The sequence below is a fragment of the Amblyomma americanum genome, chromosome 1 (assembly GCF_052857255.1).
Source record: "Amblyomma americanum isolate KBUSLIRL-KWMA chromosome 1, ASM5285725v1, whole genome shotgun sequence".
Classification (NCBI taxonomy): domain Eukaryota; kingdom Metazoa; phylum Arthropoda; class Arachnida; order Ixodida; family Ixodidae; genus Amblyomma; species Amblyomma americanum.
This window is the reverse complement of record NC_135497.1, coordinates 73,728,157-73,755,445: the sequence shown is the minus strand read 5'-3', so window position 1 is coordinate 73,755,445 and position 27,289 is coordinate 73,728,157. Positions and strand designations below refer to the sequence as shown.

Here is a 27,289-nt window from a genome sequence, read left to right as displayed (position 1 = left end):
AACACGAGTACATCTGGTGGATATCGAGGCACATTTTTCAAAACAAGCTTGACTTGGCTTCGTACAAATTTCAGTACCTGTAAGTTCCATCCATGATGTTCTTGGAGCTCATAATCCTTGTTCACCTCATCCAGGGGCATTAGCACAGATGCGAGAAGCTGGTGTTCCTTTTCGCTGCCACTAGCACAACTCTGCAGCTTTTCAACAGACTGCAGCACTTTATCAAGCTCCCTTAAATCCTTCATTTGTGACGGCACACATTCGTCTCCAAGATTGTGGAGACGGGACCCTCCGAGAAACACCTGAACAGACAGGTCGGCTAAAACCACCACTGATGAACGCACTGCGGGAGCTTGGTCGAGGGAGAGCGCCAGGAACAAAACCTTTGCCTGCGTAGTGACCACAGTCCAAAAGTCAGAAGTCTTAAGCTTCCGAAGGGTAGAACACAGCTCCCCAAAACTGCAAATTTTGTTCCTGCGAGCTTCTTCCTCTTGAGCAGCAACAGAAAGCTCTATCGCTTTTCGCAGTGACGCTGCCTCGAGTCGGGCCTTCTTTTCTGCAGGAGCTTCTCGCGAAGATGGTGGCTGAGAGAGATTTCGGGCAGCCGGGAAACACACTCGGGACAGCAGCTGGCTTCAGGCGGACACGCTGCAGCGGAACTTCGATAACGTTTCCAGTGTTCTCGTCCGTGTACGTTGCAAACCTGACGAAGTCACTCGTTTGAAAGTGTTTTTCACACACCTAAAAACAAAGTAAAACCACAAGGCCATTAGGTTTGCACGACATGCTTACAAAATTCGGCAAGCGAAATAACTGGGAAATAAAACTCCGCAAGCGAAGTAATAAGAAAGTGAAGAAAAAGTCCCCTCTCCGAAGCAAGCCATAAAAAAAAATGTCGTGTGAAGCACAAAACAAAGGAAAAGGAGCAGCGCAGAAGCATGCAACCACAAGAGAAGAAAATACAAGACACGGCACAAAACGCGAAAACAGCGCTCGTGTCTTGTCCTTTCTTGCGTGTGTGCATGCTTTTGCGCTGCTCCTTTTCCTTGGTTCAAAATGCACTAACTAGGCTAAAAAGAAGTTTTACTGAAGCAAAAAGTTTAAGGCTAGCATCCTGAAAAACAGCACCAAAAGCGACGCTTACCACAGTGTGCTTGGTTGGCACAAAATCTTCGCGAGAAATAGCCTTTGTCCATGCTGCCCTTTGCGTCTTGTCGGCAGGAAACTTGTAGACGCGGACACTCGGACCACCATCATAATTTGATCTGAAGCCTGGGGCGCAGCAGCAGCCAGGCATTTCAGAACTGAGGCTACGCAGGTTCAAACACGCAAACGAAGCCTCTGCAGATGAAAAAGCTTGCACAGTTCATGAGCTCTTCCCTGAAAACGCGACACACTCACGTCAGCTAGGACCATGACCATGTGCGTACTGGTTGTCTCAGTGTTCCCAACCAACTTAGGATGCGGACTGGCATTAGCTTTCAAGCGCAAGTAGAGTTTGATATTAAACATTGTTAAAGCCGCAGTTGACAGCAAGGATGCAAGGCTTAACACGACATTTATTTTTGCAATATTTCAAACTATAAACTCGTTAATATAAGCGTGGCAAAAATAAGAAAAGAGCTTTCTTGAGTTTTAATTGAAGCGACAAGAAAATAGCCAAGTTCGAGCCAAGCCAGGATAATTCCAAATCCGATCGAGGGAACAGTTTTTCCGCTTAGTCAGTTTTCTCCCAGATGGCGCCACGTCAACCTGCTGCGCGCTGCATCTCTTAGCAGTGACGTAGACGCTTGGCGAGGAGGTCATGCGGGGGCCTTGTAAAGTTATCTAGGTGGTATTGGTGCGGCGCGCTTCGTCGCCGCCGTCGCCGCTCTTTCTTCTGAAGTCCCACCTTTATCCCTTTCCTTATGGCGCGGTTCAGGTGTCCACCGATATGTGAGACAGGTACTGCGCCATTTCATTTCCCCAAAAACCAATTTAACCTTGCGACTGCGGTCCGTGGTGTCAGTCTCCACGGCAGGCGTCGCATGGATCACACCTACCGTTCCGCTGAACGCCTCAAAGTGCACCGGCATTTCATGAAAATTTGGGTTTGGGGGAAAGGAAATGGCGCAGTATCTGTCTCACTGTATCGGCGGACAACTGAACCGCGCCATAAGGGAAGGGATAAAGGAGGGACTGAGAGAAGAAAGGAAGAAAGAGGTACCGTAGTGGAGAGCTCCGAAATAATTTCGACCACCTGGGGATCTTTGACGTGCACTGACATCGCACAGCGCACGGGCGCCTTAGCGTTTCGCCTCCATCAAAACGCAGCCGCTGTGGTCAGATTTGAACCTGGGTACTCCGGATCCTGGACCGGAAGGATTGACCTTGTGTATCTAAGACAAAGCAACCAGTCTAAATACTGTGTAGGCAGCATTGAGACAACTGCGTGTTACTTTACCGATCATCGGCAGTGTTTATCTCTGTCAGAACAATCGAATAAATAATGTGTCTCACCGAATACTTCTTCAATGCTTAACATATTAGTCACAGCAACAAACTAGACAACATGCGTAACCAGCGAAGAACTACAGCTCTCGCTACGTATATCCTGGCATAGCTGAGATAAGCCGCTGTCAATTTTTTTTTGCCTCTTTCGATGACAGCAGCAGCAGGGATGAAACCTTGTCATTCGACTTCACTACCCAGCGTCTTCCTGCGTGCTTTGCCTCAAACGTGGTTTTACAACTAGCTCAGACTAATTCCTTAATGAGAGATCTGTTGCCTTCCCCGACGTCTATGGAGTGAGACAGCAAGCAAGCATCTCTTAGCAACTGTTGGAGACGGTTCCAAAGAAGCGAGTAAGGGGTTCGATCACGACCGCGGTGGCCGCGTTTCGATGGAGGCGAAACGCAAAAGCGCCCGTGTGCTGTGCGATGACAGTGCACGTTAAAGATCCCCACGTGGTTGAAATTATTCCGGAGCCCTCCACTACAGCACCTCTTCCTTTATTCTTTCATTCAATCCTTTATCCCTTTCCTTACTTCGCGGTCCAGGTGTCCAACGATATCAGACAGATACTCCGCAATTTCTTTCCCCCAAAACGAATTATTGTATTAATATTATTATTATTATTTCCTGTGTTCCCCCCCCTTCTCTTTCTTAGTTTACCCTGGCAGGGACAATGGGATTGAAAATAAGTAGTTATCAGGGGCTGATTTTCTGAGGTCTCTTTGTGAATCAGTATCTTTTGACGATTTTTTTTCATGGTTTGAAAGTAAGAATAAATTGTTAAGTTAAATTTATCCTAGAATAAAGCGACTTAGTCACTACGAATTAGGAAGACGTCGTCGCATCGCCTATCAGCCTACGTGTAGTCAACATCATTCAAAAGGAAACGCAAAGAACTGAATTATTTTTTCGCGACTCAAGACACTAAGGGCTCTGTCACACTAGCCCGACACGCCGCCGACGCTGACCCGACAAAGACACCAAAGATAGGCCAACCCGGTCGGCAGGCCTTGTCTGTGGCAGACCAAGCTGTCACACTAGGCCGACAACGGCACCAACGCGTCCGAGGACCAGATGTCTTCGCAGTGTGACATGCTTTGACGCCCGCGACTGCGACAAAATTAGTCTGCGGACCGTGTCGTCGCGAGATCGGTCGCCGAGCAAAAACATTCACCAGACACGAACACGATTCCGCTATAGTACTCTTTGTTTACGTTCATAACAAGCTCTGAGATAGATGAATGTCCAAAAACGTATCATTACTGAGGATCGTTGGCCAATGACAAGGGGCTGGTTGAAGTGATAACTACGATACAAGCAAATTTCATCCTATAGCCGCCTGCTGCTGCTGCTGCTTCGTGCGGCTCGCCTCACGTCTGCTAGATCCGCTGCTGAAGCCGTTGCGGAAATCGAGCATACCTTTACTTCATTATGGGACAGGTTGGCAGTAAAGGGGTGTCTAGAGAAGTTCCTTTATTACTGCGCTGGCTAGTTCCAAAGCGCCCTAAGCTGCGGCATCGATGAGAAACCAGCTAGGCTTAGCGACGAGTACGACAGCCGGGAAGCAGCCCAGTTCGTCGCCCTGGCGCTCCCGCAGGCGGCGTCGTTGCCGAAAGCGCAGCTGTTGCGCAGTCATGCTGTCGTTGCTCGAGTATAGCAGGCGGCCTTTCTGATAGCATGGCTGTTTTGTCTTTTTTGGTGCGAACGTGAAGTAAACCGAGCCTGCTCGCCGGCAGGCCAGCCTGGATCCGGTCCGCCGCTGTAATAAAAATCAGCTTAAGATTGTTTTTGACGTAAGCAATAAACGCTGAGACAGAAAAATGTGACAAATGTATCATTTCTGAGGATCCCTGATCAACACCGAGTTGCTGATAAAGGTAACAACTTTGATACGAGGAAGATTTCTCGCCAGAATCGCCTCGCAAGCTGCCGCTGGCCCGCCGTTGTGGTCCGGCTCGCCTGTCGCCCGCAGCGGTCCGCTAGCTCCGCAGCCGAAGGTGTCGCGGAAGTTGACCATAATTTTAGTTTATGGTGCAATTATACTGTTAACAGCAAAGCGAAATTAACAGATATAGCACAGGCAACTTGCGAAGCGGCGTCCGCTGCTCCAGGCAGCAGCGCAGTTCGTCGCCTGGCGGGACCGCGGTGCCGTTGCACAAAGCTCGCTACTAGCGCAAGCATGCTTTGTCGCTGCTCGTTTATAGCAGGTGGTCTTTCTGATAATATGGCTATTTTCTCTTTTATGGTGCGAACTTCAACACCAAGCCAAGCAGTAATCAGACCACTGCGGGTGGCAAAGCGTACGCTTTGCGCTCGAGTGTTTGAGTCGAGCGCCGCAACGATGCTTGCTGCTCTGTGTGTCCCTGCTTGCAGTGGGGCTGCAATTCGCAAGCAGCGACCGGTGCAGCGCGCCGGCCGAGTTTTCGCACATGGGTCGCCTAATTTTTACTTGTCGCGAGTGTCACACTGCGAAGTACTTCTTAACTGCACCTCTGAAAACCGCGAAGTGCTCTGTTCTCCATGGCGTCGTGGGTATAGCAGTGGCACGGCCGCTCAATGACAACGCACTTGGTGCGGCCCGTCGCGTCGCACCGATTCTGCTGGGCGAGAGCGTGACGCGAGAGTTTACAGTTTCCGTCGTCGGGGCGCAACTGCTCCGGGACACTTTGCAGTGGGGAGAGCGCCCGAGCGCCGCAGAACCAGTGGGTCTCACGTGTCGCAGCGTGTTTCTTTTCGATTCACGACTGCTGTATTGTACGTGCGCACGTGTGTGTTCGTGTACGGTGTAAACAAATGTTTTAGCACATGCAGTGCCATGCCGCGCAACTGCTGTGTGCCGCTGTGCAGCACCAACGCAAGGAAAGATCCGACGATCCGATATCATGAATTTCCGTGCGATCCTCAGCGGCGAGCAGCATGGTTGAAGAACATTTCCCGGGAGGGCACGGGTGGAAGAGGCACCAAGTGGGAGCCGAGTGATAAATCGCTGGTATGCTCACTGCACTTTACGGACGCGGACTACAAGAAAGAAACGAAACTGAAGATTCTACTTCCGACAACGGTTCCGACTGTGTTTCCGAACTACCCAAATTACATGTAAAAAGAAAGTGAACAAAGAAGAAAGAAGAGGCCACGAATTGACTGCTCTGCTGACTGCACGGCTAAATAAACAGAGCCCAAATATGAGTGGAAATGAACTTTTTGCAGAGGCATGCACAGGAGTTTCTAGTGAAAGTGCCTTGTTAGTCAAGAATGTACACCAGCTCACATTAAAAGCCGGCTGAGGTAATTCTGCGCTGGTTGATGAAGCTTGTCAGACAACATTCGATATTGCGAGAGTGATAGATGATGCAAAGAAGATTGAGCGCAGGCTGAAAATGAAAATAGCTCGTCAGTGTAAAGCACTACAAAAGCTGCAAGCCGAGCACTATAAATTAAAAGAACGTTTGCAATGGTACGAAGTAAACAAGGAGATTAAAGATTTCAAGAAGGTAATCAAATCATCCGAAGCCGAGGACAAAACAGCTTTCTTCATCAAAAATCAGGTTTCTAATTGCTGCAAGCAAAAATCAGTGTACAATGAACCTGTCTTGAGAGAGTGTGTGTTATGGAAAGCGTGGTCAAGCAAGGGCTATGAGCATGTTCGCTCGAGAAGCCTTTTCAAGCTACCGTGTTGTAGCACACTACAGAAATATGTGGGTCATTCAACAGCAGAAGTTGGAGTCACATCCCTCATCAGAGAACGTCTTCGTGTTGAGTACGAAAGCCTGAGTGTGCCGCAAGAGGCTTTCTGTTCACTCATCATCGATGAAATGGCGATTGCACAAAAAGTAATCTATGAACGGGATGTTGACAAGGTTTTTGGCCTCGTAGTCGTCGGCTCTACAGAGCATGCTACAACAGTCCCTCAGGTGGCAAATCGCCTGCTGTGCTTTGTTTTGAGAGGGTTGTCGACACCTTACGTTATACCAGTCGGCTATTTTTTCACCCGCTGCCTGAAAAATGACAAGCTTCATTCTATGACTATGGAAGTAATGAAAACAGTGGAAGAACTTGGTTTTCGTGTGGCTATAATTGTGACGGACAACCATCAAACTAATGTTGCCCTATTCAAACGCCTTTCAGAGGATGGTGCACTTGCCCACGCTGTACCTCACCCTCTTAGGGAAGGTGATCCACTCTTCTTGTTTTTTGATCCAAACAATTTAATCAAGAATCTCCGCAACAACATCCTAGAAAGGGAAATGGTAGATGAAGGGCAAGCCATTCGAGGTGGATTCTACCTAAGGAAATTTTTGAAATTCAAACTCAACTCCTCGTTAAGCCCGTAAGGTTCCTTACACGGGCTCATGTTGAACCACACAACCTCGAAAAAATGAAAGTGCGCAGGGCCGTGCAAATATTTTCTCTGCGTGTCATTGCCACTCTCCAGTACCTTCAAGAAAACTCACAGTGCCACCCGGATGCGTCTGAATTCCAAGACTGCTCTGCAACAATCACCTTTATGAGGATGACAGTAAAGTGGTACGCTCTACACAACATCGCTTCAGTGAAGCCATGGAAACAGCAGGAAGAATCATTCACTGTATCTGACGACGAAAGACTGTCTTGGTTAGAGTTGGTCTTCATGTGCTATGTTGAGGACATTCAGATACAAGGCGGCAGGTCCAAACGAAAACTAACCAAGGAGACATACGAAGCTACGCTCTTGACAACAAGATCAACAGTGGCACTAATTGAGTACCTCCTGGATCACGTCAAGTAAGTGTCTTCTCAGTGGAGTCTTTCACGCCCATACTATTGCATTTCATTTAACTGAATCTCTTGTATTTCAGCTTCCGCTATGTCCTTACACAAGCTCTTAACAGCGATCCTGTGGAATCGCTCTTCAGCAAACTGAGACAATTCAATGGTGGAAACGACAGGGTCGACGCACGGGCGGCCGTGTTCACATCAGAAAAACTGCTGAAGGTACCATCTGTAAAAAAAAAACAATTAGGCAGGTGAGGAGTTACATATTTTGCCATTCTTTATGCAGGTTGGAATCCCGCAAGCAGCAAAGACAGCAAATGCTCCCATGAACTCCGAGGCGAAAGCAGCTGTTAAACTTCCCATCCAGGATGGTAAAACTTATGCCTTGTCAGCTGCCATCTCATCTGAAGACAAGGAGCTCTCGAATGAGCTTGAATTCATCACTATGTAGGGTGAGCCGGTAGCTGACATAGAGTTGGCACCAATTGTATACCTGGCCGGTTACGTTGCACGTGCATGTGAGGAAAAGGTACAGTTGGTTTACAAGTTTAAAAAATTGGATTAGGCTTGCATTTATTTGTCCTTTGTTTAGATGTCTAATTCATATAAATATATAAACTGAAATATGCCTTAACTCTTTTAGTACCGTTTTTCATTGTTATGCTCGTTTTCAGGTGGCTTGTGATTCCTGCAAACTCCTTCTTCAAGCAGCGAGGCCAGCTGGAGCAATTTATGGATTGATACGCAACGTTGACGATGGACGGCTAAGGTACCCAACAATGGAAGCAGTTGGCCTGTGTAAGCTTGTATGCACCTTTGTCACCAAGGTCATGAAGTGCTCGGACGTGAGACGAACCAGCAGGCTATGCAACACCTTGACGTCCGCAATACTTCCTCATTTCACACAATGTCCGGCGCTGACTTGTGAAAAAGAGGATCGCAGCCACGCTGAGGACCTCTGCAAAGTATTTTTGAGCAAGCTGATAAGACCGTTGTTGACGAACTGGGCTAGCAACCTGAATTCGACAGTGGCAAAAACTTTGCTTACACATAAACCTCTCTCGAGGAAAGTTCTGCGCTTGTAAAGCTTTCAGATTCTGTGTACATAAACTTTGAAATGAAAAGAACTGGACTGAACTTACTGACTTCTGGTTGTCGTGTTTTCTTTTCGACCACTGATGTAGGCTAGTAGTGCCCATTTGCAAAATATTTCCCGCGTATACCCGTGAACCGGCTGAACTGTAATGCTGTAGAATTCTGCGTGTCCAGAAATGTAAAACAGCGTCAATCATCGGCTCTAATTGTGAACCAGACTGATCAGAGTTCGGACTTCTTAAAACCAGCATTTTTATGCTAACCAGCTAATATATGCAACAAGTTAATATAGCGAATAACCGGCTTCCTGTGTGTCGAACGCGAGTTACTGAACAGGCGAATGCTCGAAGAAGCGCACCCAACATAGGTGCCTTCCGAGGCAAACTATCGCTGACAAGCGCAGCGATGCTGACGTACTGCTATCAGTAACAAATCGCCAGTTGGCATTACCATTCATATTTTGTGAAATACCGCTACACAGCTCTTTTTTCGCAACAAATCAAGCGCTGACCGCGCGGCCTCTGCAGGCGGAGAGCACAGCTCTCCGCCCGCAACTGTCCCGGAGCAGTGGCGCTGCTGCGGTGGAGATGGGAACTAGGCGCGTCACGCCTCTCTCGGCCGACGCGACGGGCCGCACCAAGTGCGTTGCCATTGAGCGGCCGTGGCAGTGGCTTCGCATTGCAGAGGTCCCTAGCTCGACTCCGAGTGGTTTAGAATTTTTTCTTTTTATTATTTTACTTTTAAATAATCTCACCCGTCTTGTTTACCCGCGAGCGACTGGATTTATTTTTCGAGCCATGCCTTTCTGACCCAGCAATAAATGCCGCTCAGTACTGGGCTGCAGTCTATCTAGGTTCATAATCACGATTTTAAAGAGTTTGTTTTACTATGGTGGGATTTATTTAAAAGAGTTAAAAATGAAGCTTCCCGGCCCATGAATTTCGCATGGCAGGAAATGACAAAAGAAGAGTGAGAACGAGAAAGGGCCTAGTCGGCGGGAGGTCTCGCACGTTGTCTCGCTAGTGTGACATGGGAGTTGGCAGACCGTCGGCCAACTGCCGTCTTGTGGGAGACATGGCGCCGACGCCGACAGTCGTCCGAATGTTTTAGTCGGCCCTGTGTGACATAGAGCCAGACATCACGACGACATGGATTTGGCAGACCAAATCGGCCGACTGTTGGCCTAGTGTAACAGGCCCATAAGGGAAGCAGTTCAGAAAATAGGACCCTTTGGTTTCAGACGTCTCCTCAGCTTTTCACTCTAGTGCAATGAGGCAAAAGCTTGGAAGAGAAATTTGACATTATTGCGTGGAATTTTAAAACGAAAGCTTTACTGGCCGCGAACTTGCGATTTTGCCGTGGCCGCACTTCGAGGAGGCACATGACGACACAACGCGCGCCTCGACGCGGATATTTCTCTCTCTCTATCTCGCTCCCTAGTCACAACTGCGTATGCGCCACTAGTAGCACCAGCCTCAGGTGTTCCGCCGCTGCGCAGCGCCGCGCCTTTCCTCAAAATGCAACTTTCAATTTTCAGTTTTCTCTTTCCCCTTTCGTACCCCTCGTGGTGGCTGAGTGGTTAGGGCGCTCGACTACTGATCCGGAGCTCGAACCCGACCACGGCGGCTACGTTATTATGGAGGAAAAACGCTAAGGCGTCCGTGTGCTGTGCGATGTAAGTGCACGTTAAAGATCCCCAGGTGGTCGAAAATATTCCGGAGCCCTCCACTACGGCACCTCTTTATTCTTTCACTCCCTCCTTTATCCCTTTCCTTACGGCGTGGTTCAGGTGTCCAACGATATATGAGACAGATACTGCGCCATATCCTTTCCCCCCAAAACCAATTATTATTACTATTATTCCTTTGCTCCCTCTTTTGTCTTTTCCTTTACTGCGCGCTTTGGGTATCCACCCAGATATGTGAGACGATTAATCTGCTTTGCGCGCTCGCCGCGCCATCTGGCATGACGTCACACCGCGCGGGTCACCGCCGCCGCCGCCATTTGGTATGACGTCACACCGCGTTCCTCATCGTTGCGCTCGCCTCCGCTCGCTTCGCCAGCTGCGTCGCGTCCCTGATAACATGTCGGACGATTGAAAACGAGAGCTCGCATGCGCCGCAACCACAGTTGTGTCGTCTTTAATGCGACAACAGCATACCTAGACAAACAGACTAACCTGGACTTGCAATCAAGATTAACCAAGGCTGACCACGTTATCATTTAGCTTTCGCTACGTATATACAGGCATAGCCGAGCTAAGTCACTGCCAACCTTTCCGGAGCCCTCCACTACGGCACCTATTTCTTCCTTCCTTCTTTTAGTCCTCCTTTATCCTTTTTCTTACAGCGAGGTTCAGGTGTCTGCCGAGATTTGAGACAGATACTGCGCCATTTCCTTTCCCCAGAAACCAATTTCATTCATTGCGTTTTTATGGAGGCAAAACGCTAAGGCGCGCGTGTGCTGTGCGATGTCAGTGCACTGAAAAATCCCCAGGTGATCGAAATTATTCTGGAGCACTCCAGTACGGCACCTCTTTCTTCTTTTCTTCTTTCTCTCCATCATTTATCCCTTCCCTTGCGGCGCCGTTCAGGTGTAACACGATATATGAGACAAGTACTGTGCCGTTTCCTTTCCCCAAAAAAACAAATTCATTTCAATTTCAACCAGAAATATTGGGAGTGCCGACAGCGGAAACGGCCATAGTTCCTCAGACACTTGACCTGTAGCCGGCTGAAAAGGCTGAATAGAAAATAGGCACGTCATGTCAGTGCGATGTCAGTGCACGTTAAAGATCCCCAGGTGGTCGAAATTATCCCAGAGCCCTCCACTACGGCACCTCTGTCTTCCTTTCTTCTTTCACCGCCTGCTTTATCCCTTCCCTTACGGCGCGGTTCAGGTGTCCAACAATATATGAGAAAGATACTGCGCCATTCCCTTTCCCAAATAAACAATTATTATTATTATTACAGGCGCTTGAAACAAGGCTAAGAGGGTTGCTAAGAAAGGAATGCGGAATGGTTAATCTTTAAAAATATAACGAATGATAATTATTAATATCAGCAGATTTATAAAGAAATAACGCTTCTGATTACGTGAATGCTGCCTTCACTTCGTCTTTGTTGTGCTCGGGACGCAGCTAACAGGATAGTGTTCGTGGTTTAGCTAATGATTAGCCTAAACTACTCTTTAATTGTACTGATTCAAGCCCTAATCAAACTTTCATGAATTTCCAAACTAAAACAGGTATTGAAATAGTCATCACTCAATTCCCTTTTGCAAGGCTTATTCGTTGCGCGCCGAGTTTCAACAGCAATGCTGTGACGACACACGCTTTATGCGCTCTAACCCAAATTGAATTCGTCAATCTTTTTTCGACAGTGGTTCCCGGCCACGTGGGTGCAAAATTGCTTCTCAATGTAGCTCGAGAAGGGCACAGGCAAAGCACCCAGGGACTTGGCTACCCGTGTGTGCGCATTTATTCCTGCTGCTTTTAAATTTCTTGGGCCGTAGGAAGGTGAGCCTAAATCAGTACCGAAAATGACAGTAATGTCGAAAGAAATTAGGGCGCTCGGCTACTGATTAGGAGTACCCGGTTTCGAACCCGACTGAGGCGGCAGCGTTTCAATGGAGGTGAAACGCAAAGGCGTCTGTGTGCTGTGCGATGTCAGTGCAAGTTAAAGATCTCCAGGTGGTCGAAATTATTCCCGAGCCCTCCACTACAGCACCTCTTTCATTTCCTCTTTCACTCCCTTCCTTATCCCTTCCCTTATGGCGCGGTTAATTAATAATAATAATTGGTTTTTGGGGAAAGGAAATGGCGCAGTATCTGTCTCATATATCGTTGGACACCTGAACCGCGCCGTAAGGGAAGGGATAAGGGAGGGAGTCAAAGAAGAAAGGAAGAAAGGGGTGCCGTAGTGGAGGGTTCCGTAATAATTTCGACCACCTGGGGATCTTTAACGTGCACTGACATCGCACAGCACACGGGCGCCTTAGCGTGATTCATGTGTCCGCCGATATGTGATAGAGACACTCCACCGTTTCCTTTCCCCCAAAACGAATTCTCAATGCCGAAAGGAACTCGTCCCCCATGTGACCAAGAAGAAAAGACGAAGCCGAGCGCTCAAGGGCGCGTGGTCGCTTGTGCTTCGCGTGGCCCTTCGTCACGTGACCTTTCCGGCTGGTATATAAGGAGGCGATCCTGCAACCCGTAATTCGTGAAGAAGCATGGAGGCTGGGCCCTACCAAAGCCTCCACGATGCAGCACAGAATCCTGCAGCGCGTAATCGTGAAGAAGGAGCGTAGAGGCTGGGCCCTACTTAAGCCTCCACGATGAGGCGGGTCCTCGTCTCTCTATATAAGAAAACAAAAGAAAGGTCCAAGCGGATTTGTGGCTACACTGACCCGAGTCTCAAGACTTCGTCGATGTTTGTCCCAAGGCTTGGTCTTACAAATGGTGCTCCAGGAGCGACGTACAAAGACCAATTGTGCATATGTTGATATGCTGATAAAGCGGTTACGAACGCATTTTCATCAGAACGCAAATTATAAACAGTTCGTTATAACGAATTGCGCTCTTGTCAGGGCAACGCTGCGATTCATTGTTCATCATCCACTGATGCCACCGGGAAAGCGCGAGCGCCATTGTTTTTTAGGGCCAGAGCGAAGGTGACGGCAACGACGGCGCTCGTGTCTCGCGGTTTCTCTCCTAGTGCCCTCGTCCTGTGTGCGCTGTTCAATCCTACAAAGTAATTAAGTTAATCTTCAGTACACACAGTACAGACTGACAAAGCCGCTGTTTTGCAATGCACAGGCATATATTGAGTGAGAAACTAAAACCAAACTTAAAAGCAGTGTAAAAAAATACAGTACATTAAAGTGTATGTCACAGCATGGCAACGACTACCATTTCCCTTCAAATCATTGATGTGTTCCTTTCCTAGTGACATGCATGTCCAACATAGCCCGTAAACTCTTACCTTTTTAACACACCCATATGATTAAGTTTGAGGTTATGTTTACTTTTATTTGGCTCCGTCTTTTCCCTTTGGCTCCGGCTCGCTTCTTTTGCTGTCTTAATTTGTAATTAACAAAATTTCAAGGGAATAAATGTGCGAGGTGCGTTTTCAAATAATGCGCAAAGGATAATGGGGAAATAGGCTGCTTGTTACTTCGTTGCAGTTTTCTTTCATTGCTTGACTCTGTCATCGAAGTCGCTGTACATGCTGGCAGAATTTATTTACAGATGCATTTACAAATTATTCGTTCTGCAATATTACCAATAGCGCTGCATAATCGCAAGACCAGAGCATCTGCGTGACTTGACCGCAGAAATCGACAGTCACGAAAAGCAAGAACTGAAGAACATTGAGGGGCTCTATAGTTGGTGGGCGTGCAGTTTTTCTCAAAAGTTTAGTCCGAGGAGTGGGAGGAAGGGGAGGGGGGGGTTGAGGTGCCTCTAAGCCATCCGGCAGGGATTTAGCAGCATCCGTGGAAGTCGTTGCCTTTACTGTCGTTACCCAACTGCCATTGCGAGTGTCGGAATCACTTTGTTCATTATGACAACTACGTCTCGTTTGACTTATTTCTTCGTAAAATGCTAGAAAATAAAAATCAAGAGTTACTACTCTAAGCACACAATGCCCAGGCAGTGGAAGTAAAAAGTTGAACCGCTAAGAGCAGCTATATCGGCACTTTTTGGTGTAGTCTTTTTTTTAACCCAAATACGAGGGCGAGTCAGATGAGAGTGAGCCAACCCACCTCGCGCAATAATGGTTCGGTCCATTATCTCCGGGCCATGCGGAAAGCACACAGGAATCTCTCATTTACGAAACTGAGACGCAGGTGCCAGGATTCCAATGTTATTTAATGTTCACATATACACAGGGTTGAACACGGTTCTGCGACGTAATGGACGCTCCAAAAGTTGAGCAGCTTGATGTCGTGAGGTTTTTGACAGCTGAAGGTGTTTCCCAACAAGTGATTAGTCGCCGTGGGGCTGCCGTGTACAGCGAACATTGCATTTAATTGGCCATTGTGAAGCGTTGGGGTAAACGGATCAAAAAAGAATGTGAAAGTTGCGAAGACAATCCAAGACTAGGCCAATGCCATGGTGCAATCACCCCCGACACAATTTTTATTTGGTCGTCAGGGACCATTGCTGCTCGAATTTTGTAAACCGGGAGAGACTACCAATCTTTTCCGATATTGTGAAGAGCTGGATCGGCTGCATGTCATGTCGCTATCAAGAACAAAAGTTGTGGAAAATTGACGAATGGGGTAATCTTGCTCCACGACAATGCCCATCCCCACGTCGCTGATGTAGTTTCCACAAAACTGGAAAAGCCAACTGGGAAACGCTGCAACATCCGCCATACGGCCTAGACCTGTCGCCTTGCGACATCAACGTTTTCTGGCGCTTGAAAAAAACTGCTCAACGGAACCAGAAATTCCTGCCGGACGATGACGTGAAAGAGTCAGACTTTTTGAACCAGCAACCAAAGGAATTTTATGAGACGGGAATCACGTGACTTTTAGTCTGTGGGACAAAAGTCTAAATGCTCATCGAGACTTCTTTTAAATAAAATACCCCGTTTGGCATATATTCGCATTGCCTCACTTTTATGACTGCCTTGACCTCGTAATTGTAGCTCGTAAATAAAATGATCATTCTGTACAAGCAATTGCTTTTTTTAAGCGAAAGCTTCACTACGCTACCTCATAACGTTTTCCCATTGCTTGTGGTTTTGGCCTTCAAGTGAGCCAGAGGTCAAAACTTTTATGGCGTGGTTCGGGTGACCACCGAATCAATCTTTAATTTTCTTCGAAAGCAAAGGAAAGGCGAATAATTGGCCCCCTGGGACGGTTGACACCTCAGTCGCGCTTTAAGCTACGTGGCGTTAGCGACAGATGTGCGCTTCATGCGTTGCCACTTACAACGTTGCAGCAGAAACGCGGCACTGAAGCTTTAGACCATTGGCGTTCTTTCTTCATTGTCGTTGGCGTTGACAACGCTAGACTCCGATGATATTGAGCAATGGAAGACGCATGCATAACTGTCTGCTTGCGGCAGTGGACACCTCAATCGCGCTTTGAGGTACGTAGCGGTGGGGAGAGAGAAATGTCGGCTGTACTCATTAGCACTGAGAACGTTGCCGCTGTGGCTCAGTGATTAGGGCGCGCGGCCTCTGATCCGGTGTACCCGAGTTCGAACCCGACGGCGGCTGCAGCGTCGATGGAGGCGAAAGGCAAAAGGCGCCCGTGTGCTGTACGATGTCAGTGCACGTTAAAGATCCCCAGGTGGACAAATTTATTGTTGGAGACTTCCACTACTGCAGCTCTTCCTTTCTTTAACTCCCTCCTATATCCCTTCCCTTAAGGCGCGGCTCAGGCGTCAGCCGAGATGTGACACATGCTGCGCTATTTCCTTTCCTCAACAACATAATAATAATATTTATAATAATAATAAAATGTAAGACTGGCATTCGGCTTTGGAATATTCAGACGGTGGTGTAATGTATATATAGTAGCTTCTTTTAAATCTAGCGATAATGCTACAACTCTGAACTTTAAAACTTTTGCGGTTCGAATAACAGCGAAAATATCACACAGGGACAAAACTGTTTAACGATAACAAAAACATTGGCTATATTCTAGAGGCATTACACACGTCTTCTTCCGACGACTGTTCTTTTCGCACTGGCCCCGTCCACACGCTTTTAACAATCAATGTCCACGAGGCACTTTTTCTCTCTTACCCGCACGTGCACATGGCTTGGTGGTCGCGTCCCCACCCCCACACTTGCGCCGTGTTTGACATCTGGAGTTCATTCGGGAAGGATACCGCTTGCGGGCGTGTAGTTGAAGCGCCGTCTGTCGCCGACCGCGCGGCTCTCACCTGTGTCGCTGCCAATTAAAGGCGCCGGGCTGTTGGTGGTCTCTTGTCCGCTCTCTTCGGGGCGCCGCCGTTCGCGTGTCTCCAAGGGTGCCCAGGTTTCTGTTGCCGTCTGTTTCTGCTTTGTGGCACTTTACCCAAGCTTGGCGCTTCCTTCCGGGCAACAGCTGTTTTCTGCTTCTCTGTTTCCTTGTTTCTTTACAGCTGGTGCTCAACGAAGAAGACGGCGAGAAGCGCCGAACGCTTAGTCCCTCGTGCGTGCTCTGGACTGAACGCTGCCGCTGGTCTGTGCCTGGACTTTACCACTGGTTGTTTGTGACGCTGTGCTTGACAAGACCTTTCATATCACAAGTGATGGAGGTGCCAACAATCCCCTCGCCTTGGACCTTCGCACCCGCGCATTGCCTACCGCCTTTGCAATGCCTGATACCATCATCCAAACCGCTTCACCGCTTCCGTCGGCTGTCTTCTGTTCCGGCGCCGCGCGCCAGCGTGACCCGGCCATCTTCAGCGGCACAGATGACACGGATGTGGAGGCTTGGTTGGCCTCCTATGAACGCGTAAGCGCATGCAATAAGTGGGACGATAGCGTCAAGGTCACCAACGTTATCTTTTATTTCATAACCAATCTCTGGTTTCGAAATCACGAGGCTGACATCTCAAGCTGGGCAGCCCTCAAAACCAGTCTGACAGAAGTATTTGGCCGTCCCGCAGTGCGTAAGCTTCGCGCCGAGCAACGCTTGCGAAGTCGGGCCCAGCAAACCGGTGAAACTTCACCGTTATATAGAAGATGTCGTCGACCTCTGCAAGCGTGCCAACCCTTCTATGAGCGAGGCCGACAAGATCAGACATATTATGAGAGGAATTGAGGATGGTGCCTTCCAGATGCTCGTCGCGAAGGATCCCCAGACTTTCCAGTGTCATCGGCTACTGGCAAAGCTTTGACGAGCTCCGCAAAAAGCGATTTTACACCCGGCGTGCTGGCTATCAGGAGGCCATTCTTTTCGGCTTGGCTCTCCCAGGGGCCCGTGCCCTGGACCAACAGTCGCTCCTCCAGTGCATCCAGCAGTTTGTACCTGAGGACGTCGCACGCCAGCCATCTTTGTCTACCTGCCCGCCTGCGCCTGCGCCGTCGTTCACTCCCAACCTACAGCGTGTTATCGAGGAGCAGGTCGCTGAAGGCCTGCCACCTCCTCGTCAGCCACCCCTGATCGCGGCTCCTCTGACGTACGCCGATGCCGTGGTGCGGCCGCGGCCCTCACCTGCTGCCCCTGTCTACAGGCCGCCTACCCGGCAGTTGGAGCCCCAGCGACCTGCAACCCCGCCTTACCGTCCGGTTTCCCGCCCCCGATCACAGCCGCAGCCACTCAACCCCTGGCGCACACAAGTCAACCGCCCTATTTGCTACGCCTGTGGCGTCGCTGGCCACGTGGCTCATTTGTGTCGCAGTCGTGACCACCGTCCCTACGACTATAGGCGTGAGCCGACGTACGACCTTCCACCGTCGTCCTCGCCTGCATCACACGAGCCGCCTCCGGATTCTTCTTCTCCCAAATACCATCCCCGCTCCCACCGCTCGCCGTCTCCTGCCTGCCGTTCCGGTTCTCCGATGCTTCGCCGCCAACCCGCCGTGAACGCGGAAAACTAACAGGCGCAGTTCTGGAGGCAAGAACTGTGTCGCCAGCGACTCACTCAAGACCTGTTTCGGTGCCTGTCAATATTATTACCGTGTTCGTTGAAGGAGTCACCGTCGAAGCGCTTGTTGACACTGACGCAGCCGTTTCCATTCTCAGTCACACCCTCTATCGCAGACTCCAAAAAGTGACGACGCCCCTTCCTCCCGTTTCTCTCCGCACCGCCAGCGCTCAGGACATTCGACCATTAGCCGCCTGCACCGCCCACCTGCTCATCGATAACGTTCCCTACACAATCAACTTCATCGTCCTCGCCCGATCCTCTCACGACGTTATCCTTGGTTGGGACTTCCTCTCCTCCCATCATGCCGTTATTGACTGCGCCCATGCTCAGCTTGACTTGTTACCCTACAGTGAAGCCCCCTTGGACGTAACCGGTGCTGCTACCGCTACTGTGGTTGTGTCGGAGGACACACACGTTCCGCCTTTCTCTTCAGTGCTGGTGCCTGTTTCTTGTGCTGCTCTCTCAGATGCAACTGTCACTTATACCGCGTCTTTACGATGCGCTGACCAGAAGTCGGTTTTGCTGCCTCATACCATGCTGACTATTGTTCGTGGCTCCAGCGCTATTTATGTGGCCAACCCGTTATCCTGCCCTACCACTTTACACCGTGGCCAATCGCTTGTAGTGTCGCCGTTCTCGATCCCGCCTCAGCATACCTCCTCGTCGATAGCACGCCCGGCCTTCAAGTCACTACCATTACGCCTGTTCCCATCACCAATCAGTCTTCTGTCGTTATTTTTCATCGTTCCGTCGACGCCGCCCTGACGTCTACCAACGAGACCAGCTTGTCGCCGTTGTGCAGCGTTTTCAAGCTTCGTTTGACTGCCAGCAACATTCCTGGTCCGCACCACCGCCGCTACCCACTGTATTGACACTGGAACCCATGCCCCTTTGCGCCAACGTCCGTACCGCGTGTCGGCCGCTGAGCGCCGCATCATTGACCAGCAGGTGACCGACATGAACAAGCGCCACGTGATATAGACGTCGCACAACCCGTGGGCATCGCCAGTGGTCTTGGTCAAGAAAAAAGACGGTTTCATCTGGTTCTGCGTGGACTACCGTCGTCTGAACAAGATTTCACGCAAGGACGTTTACCCTCTCCCCCGTATCGACGATGTCCTCGACTGCCTGCAGGGCTCTGAGTTCTTTTCTTCATTGGACATGCGCTCCGGTTACTGGCAGGTGCCGATGGCGGAGGCCGATCGCCCAAAAACTGCATTCGTCACACCCGACGGGCTCTATGAATTTAATGTCATGCCCTTCGGCCTCTGCAATGCACCCGCCACATTCGAGCGCATGATGGACAACATACTCCGAGGGCTCAAATGGCACACATGCCTTTGTTATCTTGACGACGTTAACATCTTTTCCCCGCACTTTTCGTCTCACCTCCAGCGCCTTGAGACTGTTCTTCGCTGCCTGGCCGACGCTGGCCTCCAACTCAATTTGAAAAAGTGCCGCTTCGGAGCTCGGCAGCTCACTATTCTCGGACATGTCGTGTCGAAAGATGGCGTGCTCCCGGACACGGCCAAGTCGCGAGCGGTGGCCGAATCTCCAAAGCCCACTTCTGTAAAAGACCTCCGCAGCTTCGTCGGTCTCTGCTCCTACTTCCGCCGCTTTGTCCGCAATTTCGCCACTATCATCGACCCCCTGACCAAGCTCCTTTCCAGCCACGACCTTCCGGCCTGGTCGCCAGCCTGTGATGAAGCGTTTATGACACTTCGTCGCTTCCTGACCACTCCACCAATTTTGCGTCACTTCAACCATTGTTCTCCGACGGAACTCCACATCGATGCCAGCGGCGTAGGCTTCGATGCAGTACTCGCTCAGCGCAAGCAAGGCTTTCACGAATACGTTGTCGCTTACGCTAGCCGGACACTCACAAAAGGTGAAGCCAACTATTCTGTCACCGAGAAGGAGTGTTTAGCCATCCTTTGGTGGTGGTGTCGAAAACATTTATTGCAAAATACCGAAGGGGGCAAGCCCCCTAACATGGCACGAGCCAACCCTTAGGGGGTTGTCCTTACACGGCAAAGGACAGCCCTTGGAGGTCTATCCGCTTCAGGGCGTCGGTAATATCCGGCGCTGGTCAGCAGCAGCGGAGCTGGCCAGGAGAGTCTCCCAGTATGACTCCGCCGTGGTCGGGGATGAAGGGTGTGGGAAGGCAGGACATCTGAGGAGGACATGAAGGAAGTCTCCCGGTTTCCCGCAGAGCTTACAAGAAGAAAGGAATTGATCGTGGTAGCGGGAATGAAGGAGAATAGGGTAAGGAGCAGTTCGGGTCTGGAGTCGGCACCAGTGGGAGGTCTGGGTTAAGGTTAGGGAGGGAGCCGGCGGTTCGTAAACGCGCCGGGTATCTCGGTTGTAGGCAAGAATATATTTGAACGTAAGCAGACGCTCCCGGCATGGCGGAGGAACTCCAACTCCGGCCCGGAAAGTGGCACCTCGGGCGAGGGAGTGGACCTCTTCGTTACCCGGGAGGCCTGCGAGTGCGGGGTTCCAGATAAGGGTTACGGGGTGGGTGGGGTGCCAGAATCGTAGAAGCCGAACCGCGGTGCTGGTTATCAAGCCTTTGGAGAAATTGGATAGGGCGGATTTTGAGTCGGAGATAATTTTGGTGGCAGAGGTGGAGGTCAGAGCGAGTGCAATGGCCGCTTCCTCTGCAACTTCCGATGAGTCTGTGGTGACAGATCCTGATGCGATTAGTCGGGCCTGAGAATTAGCTACGGCGAGAATTATGCGGGAGCCCGACGAGTACGCTGCCGCGTCCACGTAGGCTACCTCGGGACTGTTGCCGTAGAGCTTGTGCAGGGTTTTGACGCGGGCTGTCCTGCGTTCTCCGTCGTGCTCGGGGTGCATGTTCTTAGTGATTGGAAGGATGATGAGATGGGAGCGAAGGTCTGGAGGTAGGGGTACCCCCTCGGTAGGATTGGTGATCGGGGTGATGCCTAGCTGACAGAGTAGAGTGCGGCCTGCCGCAATACTCGACAGGCGAGTCAGCTGAGCTGTTAGGGTGGCTTCTGCAAGCTCCTCAAACGTGTTGCGGGTACCGAGGTTGAGGAGCCGGGTAGTAGAGGTGCTGGGGGGTAGGCGGAGGGCAACCTTCGTGCAGCTACTGAGGATCGCGTTGATGCGGTCCCGCTCCTTCTGCTTTAGGGGGAGGTAGAGGAATGAGTACGCCGTGCGGCTCGTGATGTAAGCTTGGGTGAGGCGTAGAGTGTTCCGCTCTCGCAGACCCGCGCGCCGGTTCGCAACGCGCCGAATGAGACGGGTGGCTTGATGGGCTTGGGTCTGGAGAGTTTGGATGGCGTTGCCATGCGCGCCGTAGGAGTGAAGGACGAGGCCCAGGATGCGAATCTTGGAGACCAGGGGAATGGGGTTGTATCCTAGAGTTAGTGAGATGGGATGGTTGGCGGGGTCGCGCACATATGCGCATATGTAACCGTTTGGTCGTACAGAATACCTCTGGGGACAAATGAAATGCAGTTATAAAGGCAGCATGATGCAAGCAAACTACTTCGTGTCTGCAAGTTATTATTCATTTTGAGAATGAGCTTGTACACCACTGCATGACAAAACTAAAATAGGCTGATGTTGAAAGCACTCCAGCAGTCAAACAACGGGTTGCAATTGCACGCTGTGCTCGTGCAACTTTTTACTAGAGGTTGAAGCTTATATTGCTCAGTAAAATGTGTCCACAATAAATGGTCATCACAAGAAATAGGGCACTTTATTAATGCATATAAAATTTTTTCAATATCTATAGTATGAAATACATATACGAATCACAATTGGCACGAACATATGCGAGGTGAGCTGCCAAAAACTTTGAAGCCATTTTTTACCAAAATAATAGCAACATATATGCACATGTATGTATACATTTGCCGTAATTTAATTCACAAAACAATGAGCAATCAACATAATCTAGATGGCATAGTAAAAGATGTATCAGACAATACAAGCTATATGTACTGCAAGCTTCTCTAAAACCTAGAAAAGCTGCTCGCATAGAGAGGTCTTGCACTCACTGGTACATTCAGAGCTGATCGATCTTCTGCAGAAGAGCTCCAACCAATTTTATCACAATAAGGGCAGTGCAGCTTCCCTCAAATAGATGTCTCATATGCTGCTGTATAACACAGAGATACTGTGCAGGCATATTCATAATGACCCACAAACAAAAATATTAAAATATCAACATTTGCAGTCCTCTGTAAGAGAATCAGTTTCAATATCACATAGCACAAGCAATACAGTCATGCCTCGTTACTATGGGCACAAGTTCCCAAGCAAAAGCCAATGAAGCGAGCTGCAGTCCATGAAAACAAATCGTGATGAAAACAAAGAAAATATACTTCAATAAACACAGCCATAAACATCTGCTTCTGTGCATAGTAGTGAGCAGTGAAGTGAAAATTAGAAAAAATCTTGGGAATTCCTAATGTATTATGACCACCATTCTCCCTAAATAATGGTGCAGTACGTCTGACGCGCCTATTGATCTATGAGGCATGCGATTGTGTCTCATGGCATGACAGCTTATCTCCTACAGGTGTTCACATACCTATAACCACTCACGCGTATGTGTTTAGTGAGCAAACAGCTGCCGACCACCGCCTTCAACTTTTGCAGTGTGAAGCATGCACTACATAAAAAAGTCCATCACTCAGGCATCTAGCTGCATTTGCTCAATACAAGAAAGGAATTATTTGGTTAGAAAACTCAAGGCGGTTCTTTTCGCTGTCCATATATTAGTGACAAAAATACATGGGCTCCAACGGTACGTGTCGTGCATTAATTGCTTCCTGTGCACTATCTGGACAGCGTGTTTTCATATTAAGTAGGCAATAACAAATTGAAAAATGTGGTTGACCACAAAAAAAATTGCCAGCAAATCGCGTTTTGCAAATGAGAGGCCTCAACTGTGGTGACATTACTATATTTAAAAGCAAACAAACTATATGAGTAATATTTCTGATCAATGCATAAAAAAGCTTCACATTCAATGCTATCCGGAAAGAACACTGGTACTGGAAGAAAAGCAGCGCTGCTTTGATTTTTTCAAGATATACATATTGAAAGATATATATCAGCCATTTTTCTCAACTCTGTGAAAGCGTTTTTCTCCTTCAGACATTCAACTAGATATGCTCACCTTCACGAAGCGGACTGACTTCTGTTTTGCTATGTAAACATAATTTTTCATTTGTTTTGTTTTGAAGCCCCTGTCTCAAAATATTTGACACAGAAACCTATATATTTACAGTGACTGCCAAAGTGGCTCAGTGGTTAAGGTGCTAGGCTGCTGACCCTAAAGACACAGGTTCGATCCCGGTAGCAGAGGTCATATTTGATGGAGGCGATATACCAGAGGCCCATGTACTAACTGTGCGATGTCAGTGAACGTTAAAAAACCCAAGAGGTTGAAATTATCCAGAGCCCTTCAATACGACGTCCCTCCTAGTCTGAGTCACTTTGAGAAGTGATACCCCATAAACAAATTATTTGCAGAGGGCAATCAGATCTCAATAAGCTTCTGCAAACCTTCAATCCATTTTATAATTATTTGGTATGTCACAGACATATGATGCTCCTCCCAGGTTAAGCAAAATGCACTGCGAAGCAACATCTTCAAGAGAGTAAAGGAACATGTTACGGCCTGGAGGTGGCAGCTTGCTGTTATGTATATAAGTGACGTTCCTGAATGCAGGCTCAGAGATTACCAATTTCTGGCACACCAGAGTAAACCTTTTGTACATTCACAATGAATGCACAGATGTCCGTTATTATGCAGTAGGCTCCATCAATCATTTTCACACAGTATGAACAAGTTTTTAATGCCCTACTATACTGAGTGCTGTATATATGAAAACCATTGGTTTCGGCAAAGGCATAGTGCTTAATGCTTGGCACCACTCCATACTGTCTGAAAAACATTTCTGCAACAACTACTTCTAAATGAACGGGTCTCAGAGGGGCTCCTAATACCTGTGCAGTAGTTCCTTGCCTGTCATGCATGTTGATGATTTGGTTCTGTCTTTGAGCCAAAGACGACGAGAGCTCAACAAACCTACTGGAAGTTTTGAGCCATGATTTCATTATGCAACGTTCTGCAATTTGTAGTGGGACACCCTGTGCAGCTGTCACAAGTTTCAGAAGCTGTCCATTTCCATTTTCAAATGGGAATGTGGATGTACCCCACAAAGGGCCCAACATTTCAACACTTTTTGCGAGATATAAAAGCTGGTGCACATTAAATGTGGTACTGCTCTCTCCGTACAGTGAACAAATTCTGTTTACAAAGCAAGACAGAAGCTGGTCTGCTTCCTGAAGGTCAGCATCGCTTACAGAAGTCTGAAGAAGAAGAAACACGCCTTGACAGAGTAAAGAAAAATGGCTGACATATCTTGAAGGGATCAAACCAGATACACATGGTAGAGAGTAGTACAAAAGCCAGAATAGCCATTCTGTGGCTTTCCAGTTCTTCCGTTCTGAGATTGGCCGTGGCAGGCGACAAAACAATATCGGTGGCCTCAATACCTTAATGCGCCTTTCCAGCTCGTGGAAATTCCGGCCAATGTGGAAAGCCTTCCCAGTAGCACCTAGCCACAACTCAGTTATCTGCTGTGTAACACCTTCCAGTACGCAGTGCATGAAGTCTGGTGGCAAGCACCACACAAGGTTGAATCCTTGGAGCTGATTTAGTGAAGAAGGCCCTTTTACTCCATGAACTGGCCGGCCTTGCTCGTAGGCATCCCGCATATCTTGCAACATACTGCTGTGTGTGCGTGGAGCTGCGGGCATTTCTCCAGGAATGTACCGCAGGGTACCTGGGACAAAAATGAAAAAATACCATCATTCAGCACTTTGAAAACACAGTAGATGGGAAAAATAATGTATGAGAAAAACCTGCAGTTCATTCCCAACAAGGACCGCATTTGCTAGCTAGCGTAAGCCTTGTTCTGTGTTGCACAAGATCATATATAGCTCAACTATGTTCAAAAAGAGCACCTATGGCAATGAACCAGTGGTGTAGAGATATAGGTGGTGGGGAGATTTAGGGTCAGTTTGGTTGCTGTCAGTCTGCAGTACCATATGCTTTGTTGGGGAAGCTCAGAATTGTCCGATCGGACAATTCCGAAAAAAAAGTTAAAAGGAAGTGAGTATAAAAGAAAGTTATTGATTAAAATAAAATCACTTCAAAATAGCTTAACTATGCTGCCCCCTATTCTTAACACTCAAGACAAGCTTACTGCATCAAAATGCGCTTCAAAAACAACGGCCAATGCTTCAATCTAGACATCTAACACAGAAGCATGAGGCAGCTTGTGCTTGTTTAAAACAATTAATGTCGAGAAAGTACGAATAATTTCCATGTTTGTTTGAAATGGTGCACGTAGCTGCGACACAAAGCTGCGTTCTCAGGAAATGATCATGAAGTGTGGAGACTGCACTGCTGTTTTAGGTGCGATATATGCTGCCTGCTCTGTGCCTCACCAGATAGTCACTGTGCCACGGTTGAAAATTTACCCAGCTTCTGGGAGTTAAATCTGGCTTGCCATGGGGCTTTCTGAATATTTTTTTTTCACAACCTGATCATCTCAATCTGTTTTCGCAACTTAAAGTTCACTTACGTTCAACAACTGTTCCTTCTTCGAAGCACCAGGAGCAACCAAAGTACCCATTGAACTGTTTCATGTTGAGCAATGCAGCTCTTGCTGGGGAGTCCACAGAGCAACATGTCACAAACACCTTAGACAGCACTGTTTCTCCATCATGCCTCCACGCTATCAATCCGATGTTGTTGAAGATTTCCACAAATGTCTTCATGAACAAGTGCTGTGGTGGATGCCTCTTCGCGAACCATAGAGCTCCGACGACCACATTCTGAAATCGGACGTTAAACGGCAATTCATTAATAATGAGTTGAATAGGCCATACACTCGATTTGCTGGATTTGAAGACAGGTGATCCGTCGGTGTTTAGAGTGACAGTGAGGTCGCACCACTTTGCATTCACGCCACGTCTAATGTTTCGGTACAGGCGGCCGTCAGTAATATCAGCGTAAGCGCCATGCACAACGGCGGTGGCTCCTTTCAGCCGTGCATACAACGCTTTCGAGTAGCCTGCAATGACGCTCTGCAGTTGATTCTTGAGGTCGAAAACCAGAAAAAAGCAGCCTTTCGCCATTAGAGACCGCACGGTTGGTGTAATTTGGCAAGTGTCGCACGTGAAGGTGTGTGACACTTCCTTCCTGTCCTTGCAGCCGAAATATCCATAGCAAGTCTCACAGAAATAGTGCACTTGAAGCGAATTTAATTTGCCTTTCCACAGTTTCCGAAAGAGATACTTGGTATCTGGCACAACATCAGTTCCACAGAGGGTGTTAACCAACTTAAGGAGACCCTCCACTTGAGACCACGAAAGACTTGCGTAAACAACGTAAGTCAGAATTAGTAAAATGGCTTGAGCTTTGTTCATATTCTGATTTGGCAGGGTCTCTCTCGAACATCTTGTGAAATACTCTTTCACGTCATCGTCCTGCGTTGCCGATTCATCGCAGTTCGTAGCCTCATCGTCTGCCCCTTCGTCGTGCACATCGGAAGAGGAGGTGCTACCAGTAGCGTCGAGACCATCAGCTTCACAGTCCTCGCGTTCAGGCGTATCACGCGCTTCGTCATCCGAGCAGAGATGGTCAGAGCCAGTGCTTGCCGGCACGCAGTCGTCGGAGTCGCCCTCCTGTGAAGCTTGTTGCGATTCCCTGAGCAGCTCTTGGTACTGCTGAGTTTGCCTAGGTACTTTACGCGGTCGCCCAGGTTCCAAGTACTGACGATACCGCTTGGTTTGAGGCGAACTCATTGTGAGAAATGGTTAAAGGAAGCAAAAAACCGCGCATTCACACGACAAAGACGGCAGTCTCACTGCTGTCTATCCCAGGGCCCAGGCCTGTTACTATAGTCGGATACAACTTAAGTCTGCTGTGAAGCTCCGCCCACATTCAGGACCGGCGCACAGAATTCCTCCACGACAAAAATGTAGGGCGTTGTTAAAACTTCTCTTGTCACCTAAACAAGAAGCTATCCATGAGAAAAAAATTATAACCTCTAGAATTTTGATACCTGGCTTGTTTAATAAAGTCAAATGTTAAAAAGCTGATTTCGTTCACTTTTGTGACTGGCTAGCGGAGTAATACAGTACGCCGCGGACGTTGGCCCAGTGTTTACAACTGCTGTTTTTTTTAAGTTGTATCCTACTATAGATCACGTACTCCAGCCACTGATGGCCAAATAGGCTTCCGTAGTAGCCACTGATCTCCACTAGGTGGCTGGATGCCGCATTCCCGTTTTCCGA

The 27,289-nt window shown here is 48.6% G+C and overlaps 1 pseudogene; it reads left to right on the top strand.

Annotated features, from left to right (window-relative positions):
- The first annotated feature begins 6,737 nt into the window (after positions 1-6,737).
- LOC144106402 (uncharacterized) lies at positions 6,738-26,683 on the top strand (annotated as a pseudogene).
- Positions 26,684-27,289: the final 606 nt, after the last annotated feature.